At 35.1% G+C, this 11939-nt stretch overlaps 1 protein-coding gene across 1 annotated transcript in view; it reads left to right on the top strand.

Moving 5' to 3' along the window:
* Positions 1-432: 432 nt before the first annotated feature.
* Positions 433-11939, top strand: part of P2RY8 (P2Y receptor family member 8) — a 245412-nt gene continuing 233905 nt past the window's right edge. The window contains exon 1 of the mRNA XM_053706429.1: positions 433-479. The gene's annotated coding sequence lies outside the window, so the exon portion shown is untranslated. The remainder of the gene's footprint in view (positions 480-11939) is intronic.

Below are 11939 nucleotides of genomic sequence, written 5' to 3'. Positions count from 1 at the left end.
TTGAAAGCCGTATCTAAACCATGAAATTTTAATTTTGACTTTCATGCCCCTTTAAACTTCAATTTACTTTTCAATTTAGTTATAGTATAATTTGTATCTCTACAGTTTGGTATCCTTTGTTGACATGTTGGTCAATTACTACTCAAGACGTACACACTCCTGACACTGCCTAAGTGCGCTCTCATGCGCACAAAACAACAATGTATACTAAAAGAAAGAGTTATCATATAGTGCGGCTTTTGTGTGTTCCTTTTTTTATTTAAATTGTTTGCTGTATTAGAATCCTAAAAAATGTTAGCTTTGGCTTCAATACCCTTTTAAAGAAGAAAAAATGTAATACTTAAGATTGACAGTTACTTGTGTTTTAAAACTCCTCCTCTCAGTAGTTGTTTGATTTCCTGTGCCATTTTTTTGCAAGCACTCGTAACTTGGTGGCAACATGACAACTCTTTTTTGGATATTATTCTCTTACAAAATAGGTATGTAGTGATCTTTTGCAGTTTATTTTCTTGTTTTGCTTTTCATTTAAATGTGTAATTGTGGTTGTAGTCTAAACATGTCTTACGTAAGCTTTTAAGCCAGCTGCAAATTACATTTATTTTACAGAGCCTGCTTCTCAATACACTGTTATGTTTTAGTAAACTATATACAATTAGGTCAATTTAAATACTAAAGGCTCATCATTTATTGATAACCCCTAAATATTTAAATTGTACAGAAAAATGTGGTGACTATTAGGCAATGAACTTCTACATAGAAACGCACTTTTAATTGTTAAAATTGTGTGACATTGCAAAAAATCCTTATAAATAAAATCTCAGAATAATGACAAGGAAAATATCTTTCTGTGTACTGCCTGATATAAAAAAGAGGCAATGCCGCATACTGTGAGGATTTCAATTGTGAAACCAGTAAGGTAATTTTAGTTGCGGTGTTATATCATTTCAATTTGCATTTTTTTATTGCTAGTATTTTGAATTGGACAGTTATTTTTTTCCTTGTAAAGACATCTTGTGTGAAAAAAAATTGTGAATGGAGACTTTTAAGGAAAATATATAATGTGTAAAATACACTACATGTACAAAGTGGCAAGTGGTCACTAGGAAATACCTTGACCTAAATAAACTAGGTTTAACATGCAGGGTTCTTCAAACTTTTTTTTCACAAGACCCAGGGCCATGATGCCAAATGCCTTTGTGACCCTATTTTCATGCTTGTTCACAAGATAGCTGCAATTTTTGGCAAAGTGACTGAAATATGTGTGTACTTTATTCCTGATTGTAGTCACCCTTGAAAGTGTTGTAAAAGGTATTAACACACATACACTCCCATAACACACACACACACTCATTTAACACGCTCTCATTTAAAACACAAACCAGACACACTTTCCTACAACATGCACATAAGTTGCGACCCAGTAAACATGGTGTTGAGACCCAGTAATAGGTCCCGACCCGTGGTTTAAAGAACCCTGAGCTAAGGTACATGAGCACTCAAGTTTAAATTAGCTTAAATATACATTCTTCCCTGAGACAATGTGCTACTAATGTCATGGGAAACAAGCATATTTTTTACTTTTTGCGCCAAAACACTTGCATAATGCAGAAAAGAATAAACCCAACGTTGCAGAAGAGCATAGGACAACAGATAAGCTTTTTTTTATTAATAGTAGGCATCATTCTAATCTACTAATGTGTCATGTGATTATTAATTTGAAAGATGACTTCAAAAAAGCTTTATTGTTAATGACAGAAACTAAAAGCATATACTTGCTAATTTAGTTCAGTTAAATTAAATACATGTGATTTTACCATCAAAGCACTGTGTGTATGATACAGAATGTTACATTTTTACACAGTGAATGTTACGTCGGCAACAGTTTTACTCTTAAAAATAGTTTTCCATAGATTTATAATCAATGAATGTTTTTATATATATATTGTTTGTGTTTAATTCTGAATTTATAAGTGTTAAACACATAGTTACATGCAAACAACAGTGCAATAATAAATTGCTCTAACACTTTATAGCATTTTCTTTTCATTCTTTTATATCTCTTTCATGAAATCTGGCCTAAAAATATAAAGGGGTGTCTTGAAATGCACATAAATAATGATCTTATTCAGGTAGCTGCAACAATAATGACATAGAACTTTGTGTAACAATCTAGAAATTAAAGTGTTGCTTTATATTGAGGAATAGCGTTAGTGTCCATAAATACAGTATGTGCAGGTGTATCTGCTAAAGATAGTACTGTGTAGTATTTTCTTTATGTAATACTCTAAACTGAACTTATTTTTTGCTTCATTGTATAACTAACATGTCACTATATTATCTCTACAAAATCATATTTGAAAAAGAGAAAAACACTGCTCAGTATATAAACTGTTGCAAGTCTGCACCAGTCTTGTGGTCACTGCATCTAAACCTATCTGCAACCTCAGACGTTGCAGATGTCAGACAACCCAGACTCATTGGTCAGGAATTACTGACAAGCCCTGTTCTCAATTAATTGTGTGAGAGCATGCGATGCAGTTGTATACGTGGTTGCTTATGCAGTCATAAATTATGGCAACCAATGCTACATTAAAGGGCCCAAAGGTGTGAGGACAGGTTCCCTATGTGGGAATATTGTCTGCACAGAACTTAATAAATGGGGGCCATGGTGTTTTTTATTTACTTATGACAAAATAAAAAATGTAAAAGCTGTTTAAATGTGACTTGATACTAATGATGGATGTATCAGCTGTATACTTCCTGTTAAGGCTGTTAAAGGGACATGAAACCCAATTTTTTTTCTTTCATGGTTTAGAAAGCATGCAATTTTAAATAACTTTCCAATTTACTTCTATTATCTAATTTGCTTTATTCTCTTGATATTCTTTGTTAAAAAGTATATCTAAATAGGCTAGCTGCTGATTCGTGGCTCCTCATGTGCATTGCTATTTCTTCAACAAAGGATATCTAAAGAATGAAGAACATTAGATAATAGAAGTAAATTGGAATGTTGTTTAAAATTGTATTCTCTATCTGAATCATGAAATAAATATTTTGGGTTTTATGCCCCTTTAAGGCTCATTAGCTCTTAGCTACAAATACTAATTGGGAGCCAAATCAAATTTAAAAGGAAATACCTATCAGTCAATGAGCAAATTTCCAAAATATTTTGAAAGTCATATGACTTGTTTCATTGCACCCTATATATTATGCTTAATAGTATCTATTTTAAATCCTTAAAGAACCAGTAAATACAGTAGATTTACATAATCAACAGATGCATGACAACAAGACAATGCAAGAGCCCTTAGTCTAAACTTATGAGTAGTAGATTTTTTTTTCTGACAAATTTGAAAGTTATGTCTATTTCCACTCCTCCTGTATCATGTGAGAGCCATCAGCCAATCAAAACTGCATATACATATAGTATGTGAATTCTTGCACATGCTCAGTAGGAGCTGGAGACTCAAAAAGTATAAATATAAAAAGACTGTGCACAATTTGTTAATGAGTGTCACTTTAAATCCTAAACTTCCTCCACATGGGTTATGACACATGGGTATTTACAAAAGCACAATGCAAGTTCAAAACTCTGCATTATGTGGGCTATTTGAGTTTGTTCTTCACTTCCCTTTGTTGTCCCACTTTGTTTTAGGCTCTGGATGAGTTTTTCCCTTTCTTCCAAACCTCAATTCCTCCATTGATCTTGATAAAAAGGCAATCTAGTTTTACCATTTTTAACTTTTGCACCATATTTCACTGAAACTGCCCACCTTAAAGATTCTGTTCCAGGGCAACAACATCATCTATAGCTTATTGATGGCAGTAATTCCCACAATACAGGGATTTGAAGCTATATTTCTTGTAATACACATATATCATTGGTTTAACCTGATTACCACCAATAATATTTGAAGCGCATTGATTTAACCCACATATTACTAATAAAGCCATATATTGTCAGCAGCACACATAGTGCAAAGATTGAACACAGATCAATAATGTAATTTCCTTAATTTAGTAATATACTAAGTAAACTAAGGAATTTAACCCTATATTGACATTAATATATAGATCATTGATGTATTACCCTTATTTCCATAAACATATAATAGTATGGCCTAAGCCCCATATTGCCAGTAACACACATCATGCAGTGATTTTACCCCATTGTAGCCAGTAACATACAGTACAGAGAATAATCACACTTATGGCAAACACAGCCAGTGCGATAATTTAACCCCCTCTAAGGCTAGTTCCACACTGGGTATTGATCTATCTTCATATGGCAGGTTTGCCATACAGTGAAGTGATTTAAACCCTATATTGCTAGTATCCCACACAGAGAAGGGGTTTAATCTCAAATTACCAGCCCCTTGCATATTGCAGGGATTTACTGCCAGGGACCCACACTCACATTTACTACTTTTGCATATGGGTATATGGTGCTCCAATAATTCCTTGATCCCTGTGGTTAGAAATACTCAATTTGACTATGGAAAAAACAAACAAAAGACAGGAGTGCCACATGGCCAAGTATAGTCTTGTTAGAGCAAAAAGTACAAAATATGCACTCACTATTGTAAGGCCGCACAAGATGGGTGCTGCATCCAGCAAACTGAACCTCCCTCAAGTCACTGGCAATTAGATCCATCTGGCTCCTAACTTGATAAGGGATGATAAAAAAAAAAAACATGTAGCAAGTGTGGTATAATAAAAATGTATTTATTAAAAATACAGAGTTGCACAGCAATGCGTTTCTCAGCTTCAAGAGCTGTTTCCTCACATGCAACATGTGAAAATGTGTGTATGTGTCATCTCTCCTGGCAAATGGATGTCTTTCCCAGGTAACGTTAAATAATGTCACATGCAACATCACCTCCAGTATTATGAGCAATATTGCAAATGACATTATTTAGCTTCTAAGTAGCCATTTTGCCAGCAGGTGGTAAGGCGTATGCACAGTTTATCTGTGAACACATGAATAGGCTGACCATATTGCCGCTTTAAAAAGGGACACATATGAAAAATACATATGTCAGGGCTGTTTAAAGAAATGGTTTTGTATTTTTCATATGTGTTCCTTCTTAAAGCGGCAATATGGTCAGCCTACACATGAAGGAATTACACACCCTGCAAACGCCTGGGAGACATATTTATAAATAGGGACACATGCCCTGTGTTGTAGGGCACTCTAAGGAGCAAAAAATGTGCCACCCTCCAAAATCTGATATTCTAGGAACCAGCGTGTGCGCTTTAACAGGCCCACAGTCTGTACAAAAATATCAGACTAGAGTTTTGCTGTTACTCATGTAAAAAGTTTTAGTATTGCCTGCCGGGTCCTGAGACTCTGTTAAATGATTTAAAAGCTCTTTGTTTTTTCTTTGATACCTCCCTGAAACAACAGAGCAACGAGTTCTTTTTGCAGTCTATTTTGCATTCAGACATCTGAAAGATATAATTAGAAATGGAGAGCTAATATACTTTGTACAAATGTTGTTCTTTTTTTTCTTTCTTATCCTCTTTCATAAACGCCACGTGAGACCAAGAGAAATCTGCATCTGTTCCTCTTCCTGTACCTTAAAATGACACAGTAACATATTGTCTGTTAAAGGGACATACAACCAACATTTTTCTTTTATAATTCAGACAGCGCATACCATTTTATACAATTTTCCAATGTTCTTCTGTTATCAAATTTGTTTGATTCTCTTGGTAATTTGTAAACAAAGAACTAATAGTGGGGCACTGCAAAACATATTTATAACAGTAATAAATAGTGTTAACCCCTCCCCTTCAACACAGCTGTAAGTTGCAAGATTAGCTCCATTATATGCAATTGAGTTTATCTTTCTTGCAACTATTAAAGGGACATAAAACACAATTTTGTTCTCTCATTTTTCAAATAGAGCATGTGATTTTAAACAACTTTCCAATAACTTCTATTATCTAATATATTTGATTCTCTTGATATCCTACTGATTAGTGGCTGCACGTATATGCCTCATATCATTGGCTCACCCAATGCATTCACATAGCTCCTAGTATTGTATTGCTGTTTTTTTTCAACAAAGGATACAAAGAGAATGATGCAAATCAGATAATATAAGTAAATTGGAAAGTTTTTTTTAAAAATTGTATTCTCACCTTTTTTATATACTGTATTGATATATGAATAATGGACAGAAAGGAATGTTAGCATGCTGCGTCCACTAGCGAGAGGATAACATGTGCATGGCTTAATACTGTTACTTTGTGTTCATTTGTTGCTTTTTCAAATAAAGATACCAAGAGAACAAAGAAAAGCTGATAACAGGAGTAAATTAGAAAGTTGCATGCTCTATCTGAATCATATTCCTTTAAATGTAATCACTATGCATAATGTTTAGGGTCAATAACAACATAAAGTTATTTTTATGTAACTGACTATTGTGTGTAAATGAGTAATGACAAAACCAATGCATGGAAAAGATACTGATCTAAGTATAGAGTCACTGAAAACATCTCAGTTAGATAGAATGCAAAGACTGCTACCTTAAAGTAATTAAAGAGGTATTCAAGTACAAAAAGAAAGGGCACTAATATGGAAGTACTACCTAAAGTGTGACTAAGGGAAATCATCCCATCTATGCAGAATAGCTGCCAACGGGAAGGGGTGGCATTGTACAAGCAAATGGTTGTGCAGTGTTGCTGCGCGCTTGCAGCGAGGTCCAGCTGTCATATTCACGGGAGCCCTTTATCTCAGCAAATACTTTTTTGCTTTTTTTACTAAAAAAAGAAAAGCACCTGCATCTAGGGTTGCCAGGTGTCCTCCACAAAAATACCGAATACCCAAGAAAAAAAACTGCGGGGGGGGGGGGGAGATTAGTTTGCGGTGAAATTTACATACATATATATATATATATACACACACACACACACATATATATATATAAATATATATATATACATACATATATATATATATATATATACACACACACACATATATATTATATATTTTATATATATATATATATATATATATAATATATTGGCTGGCTGCTGCTTCAATGAGATTTGTGTGACACAGTGTAGATAATTTATGATGACTTATTCAGGCACACACACTTGCCTTCACAGTGTCTGTTAAATTAAAATAACAGCAGAGTTATCACATTATTATTTCAAAATTCACAATTTTTCACAACAAGGGAGGGAAGCAGACTAGCAGGGCAGCACGCACTATTAACTTATTGCTGGGCTGCTCTCTGGCTGGCTGTCACTACTCACTAACTTATTGCTGGGCTGGCTCTGGCTGGCTGTCACTCTGCAGTTGCACTCAGACTCTCTCTGCCTCTGCCGCGCCTGCAGGCAATGAATGACACACAGACTGAGGCTGCTGAGAGCGGGTCTTCTGTTCTCTGGCGTGATGACGTCACGCTCACGTGACCCGCGTGATCACGTGCGATACGGCAGGCAGCGCAGAGAGAGGCCCCGACTCAACTCCGGCTCTGCACATCACTGTCAGGAATCAGATCAGAAAGATGATGATCCAATCAGACAGCTGAGCAGAGCCTGAGTTGAGAGTGAGACTGAGACACACGGGCTATTAGCTAAACAGGGGCTGGTTGGTTGTGTGGGGTTACGGGTAAGCAGCTAGCAGCAGTCACAAGCCAGGCATAATTTTTTTTTTTAAAGAAAACTGCAAAGGCTATGTCCGTTTTTTTTAAAATAAAATTACCGGGCAGTAGCCTGAAATACCAGACAGTCCGGTCTAATAACGGACACCTGGCAACCCTACCTGCATCTACTAAAATCTATTGTCTAGCCTATTTCAACACTTAAAGAGACACTCAGGTTTTATTACATTTTCATGATTCAGATACAGCATAACAACTTTACAATTTACTTCCATTAAAAAAAATGTGCACCGTCTTTTATATTTACCCTTTTTGAGTCACCAGCTCCTACTGAGCATGTGCAAGAACTCAGACTATACGTATATGCATTTGTGATTGGCTGATTGCTATCACATGGTATAGGGGGAGTGGAAATATACATAACTTTGAAATGTGTTAGAAAAGAATCTACTACTCATTTGAAATTCAGAGTAAATGCTATTGTATTGTCTTGTTATCTTGCATTTGTTGATTATGCAAATCTACTGTGTTTACTGGTCCTTTAATAACAACAACGATAGCAAAAAAACAGGTCGATTACGAGTTTTGCGTTACGGCTTTTAACGCTGAAAAATGGCAATTTAAGCGTAATGGCAGTAATACAGCTATTGCGAGTTGTGTAGGTATAGCTATACCGCAAGCATTTTAGCCTGTAACGCAACGTCCATTCCGCACTAAAAAAAATGAAGTTTTTGCGTGGGATTTTCATAGCTCCAGTATTACAGGTTGTGCGATGAGGCTAAAAAGCTTTCATTACAGCCTATACCCACACGATCGATCCCGCCATCTAAGAGCAGTAGTTATGAGTTTTGCGGCAAAAAATGTTTCACAAAATTCATAACTAAAGTGTTACAAAGTACAGTAACACCCATACACTACCTATTAACCCCTAAACCTCCGCCCTCCCGTATCGCAAACACTATATTAAACCTATTAACCCCTAATCTGCCACCCACCCACATTGCGACTAATAAATACATTTATTAAACCCTAATCTGCCGCTCCTGACATCGCCGACACTAATAAAAATTATTAACCCCTATTCCGCCGCTCCCCGACATCACCGCCACTAAAATACATGTATTACCCCTATTCCGGCGTTCCCCGACATTGCCGATACTATAATAAAGCTATTAACCCGTATTCCACCTCTCCCTGACATCGCCGACACTATTATAAAGTTATTAACTCCTAAACCTCTGGCCTCCCACATCTCCACCAATAAATAAACATATTAACCCCTAAACCGCCGCCCCCCACATCGCAAAACACTAAATTAAACTATTAACCCCTAAACAACCCCCTAACTTTAAATTAAAATGATAACATAACTATATTTAAATAAATAAAAACTTACCTGTGAAATAAAAATAACAACACTATAAATTAACCTAACCTTACTATTCTAATAAAATAAAACATACTACCAATTAAAAAATATCTAAATTACAAATTTAAAAAAAAATAACACTACAAGAAAAATTAAAAAATCTAAAATTACAAAAAATAATAAAAACTAAATTAGGAAAAATACAAAACACTAAGCTTACAAAAAATAATAAACTAAATTATAAAAAACATAATTTATGTAAGAAGTTACCTGATAAATTAATTTCTTTCATAGAGTCCATGAGCTAGTGACATATGGGATATGCAATCCTACCAGGAGGGGCAAAGTTTCCCAAACCTCAAAATGCCTATAAATACACCCCTCACCACACCCACAATTCAGTTTTACAAACTTTGCCTCCTATGGAGGTGGTGAAGTAAGTTTGTGCTAGATTTCTATGTTGATATGCGCTTCTCAGCATGTTGAAGCCTGGTTCCCCTCAGAGTACAGTGAATGTCAGAGGGATGTGAAGGGAGTATCACCTATTGAATACAATGGTCTTCCTAACGGGGATCTATTTCATAGGTTCTCTGTTATCGGTCATAGAGATTCATCTCCTACCTCCCTTTTCAGATAAACAATATACTCTTATATACCATTACCTCTACTGATTTTCGTTTCAGTACTGGTTTGGCTATCTGCTATATGTGGATAGGTGTCTTTTGGTAAGTATGTTTCATTTACTTAAGACACTCTCAGCTATGGTTTGGCACTTTTTATATAAAGTTCTAAATATATGTTTGTACTTATATTTGCCATGATTCAGGTTTATCAGTATATTTCCTTTTTGCAGACTGTCAGTTTCATATCTGATAAATGCTTTTTTGGTGGGAAAATTTCGTTTGTTGACGCAAATTCGTTATTTCTGGCGTCTTAGTTGGCGCTGAGTCTTTTCACGAGGTTGCGTCATCTATAATGCTCGAGTTTCGTTCCGGACGTTTTTGGCGGCAAAATTTTTTTTTCAGTTTGTGGTGCGTCATACTTGGCGCCAAACATTTTTTCATTATTTAAGTTAAAGACCTCATTCCTTCTGCCTCTGGTCTTTTTTTCTATGTCAGAGGCCTATTCTGATTGCATTTTTTCCCATTCCTGAAACTGTCATATAAGGAACTTGATAATTTTGCTTTATATGTTGTTTTTTCTTTTACATACTGCAAGATGTCTCAATCTGATCCTGTCTCAGAATCTACTACTGGAATCCTGCTGCCTGATATCGGTTCTACCAAAGCTAAGTGCATTTGTTGTAAACTTGTGATAACTGTTCCTCCAGCTGTGGTTTGTAATAGTTGTCATGATAAACTTTTACATGCAGAGAATGTTTCCATCAGTAGTAGTTCATTACATGTTGCTGGTCTTTAACATCTAATGCTCAGGATATTCCTGTAAATTTAAGAGAATTTATTTCTGATTCCATTCAGAAGGCTTTGTCTGCCATTCCGCCTTCTAATAAACGTAAAAGGTCTTTTAAAACTTCTCATAGAGTTGATAAATTTTCTAATGACCGACAACATACTGATTTATCTATCTCTGATGAGGATCTGTCTGATTCAGAGGATCCTGCCTCAGATATTGACACTGACAAATCCTCTTATTTATTTAAAATGGAGTATATGCGTTCTTTATTAAAAGAAGTGTTGATTGCATTAGATATGGAGGAGACTAGTCCTCTTGATACTAAAACTAGTAAACGTTTAAATTCAGTTTAACACATATCCAAGTAGTGGGGTGATAAAATAAGGAGTAGAAAGCATACAAAAAGAGGAACTGGAAAAATAATTGTGCTTTTATACAAAAAACATAACCACCATAAAAGGGTGGGCCTCATGGACTCTTGCCAATATGAAAGAAATTCATTTATCAGGTTAGTTCTTACATAAATTATGATTTCTTTCATGTAATTGACATCCATGAGCTAGTGATGTATGGGATAGAAATACCCAAGATGTTGAAGTCTACAGAAGAGTCACTAGAAAGGGAGGGATAAAATAACAACAGCTATTTCCACTGAGCAATTAAATCCGCACAATAAATAAGTTTTCCTTGAAAACACTTAAAATCAAAAGCAGTAGAATCAAAGCTGCCTGAAGAACTTTTTCTACCAAAGACTGCTTCAAAAGAAGCAAATACATAAAAATGGTAAAAACAATAAAAGTATGCAAAGAAGACCAAATTACTGATTTGCAAATTTGATCAACCTAAGCTTCATTCTAAAAAAGCCCAAGAAATGGCGACTGAACTTAGTAGAATGAGCTGAAAAACTCTGATGCGGAGCCTGCCCTGCCTCGAAATAAGCCTTGAAAAACAAAAGCTTTAATCAGGATGCCAAAGAAATGGCAGAGGCTTCCTAACCTTTTCTGGAACCAGAAAAACAGCAGATAGACTAGAAGTCTTCAGAAATCCTAGTAACCTTGATATAGAATTATAAAGCTCTTACCACATTCAAGGATGTAAAGAACTCTCAAAGAATTATTTAGGATTAGGACACAAAGAAGGAACTATTCCTAATGTTGTTCAAATTCACAACCTTAGGAAAAAAAAGAAGTCCACAAAACAACTTATCTAAATGAAAAAAAAAAAACAGATAAGGAGAAAGTAGATAATCTTCAAACCAAATAAGACTCCAAAAAGGAGAAATTAATAAATGAACAGGCTTGATACCAACCAAAGCCTGAACAAAACAGTGAATATCAGGAAGTTTAAAGAAGCTTTCTAGAAAATAAAACAGAAAGAAAGAGAAAGAGATTTGTCCCTTCAAAAAAATTGCAGACAAACTTATCCAAACCATCCTGGAAAACTGAAAAAAAAAACTAGGAATTCTAAAAGAATGCCAAGAGAATTTATGAAAAGAACACTATAAAATATAGGTTTTTCCAAACCTGATAATACAT

The sequence above is a fragment of the Bombina bombina genome, chromosome 3 (genome assembly GCF_027579735.1).
Source record: "Bombina bombina isolate aBomBom1 chromosome 3, aBomBom1.pri, whole genome shotgun sequence".
NCBI lineage: Eukaryota > Metazoa > Chordata > Amphibia > Anura > Bombinatoridae > Bombina > Bombina bombina.
The sequence above is the reverse complement of the archived record's forward strand: the minus strand, read 5'-3'. Positions and strand labels throughout refer to the sequence as shown.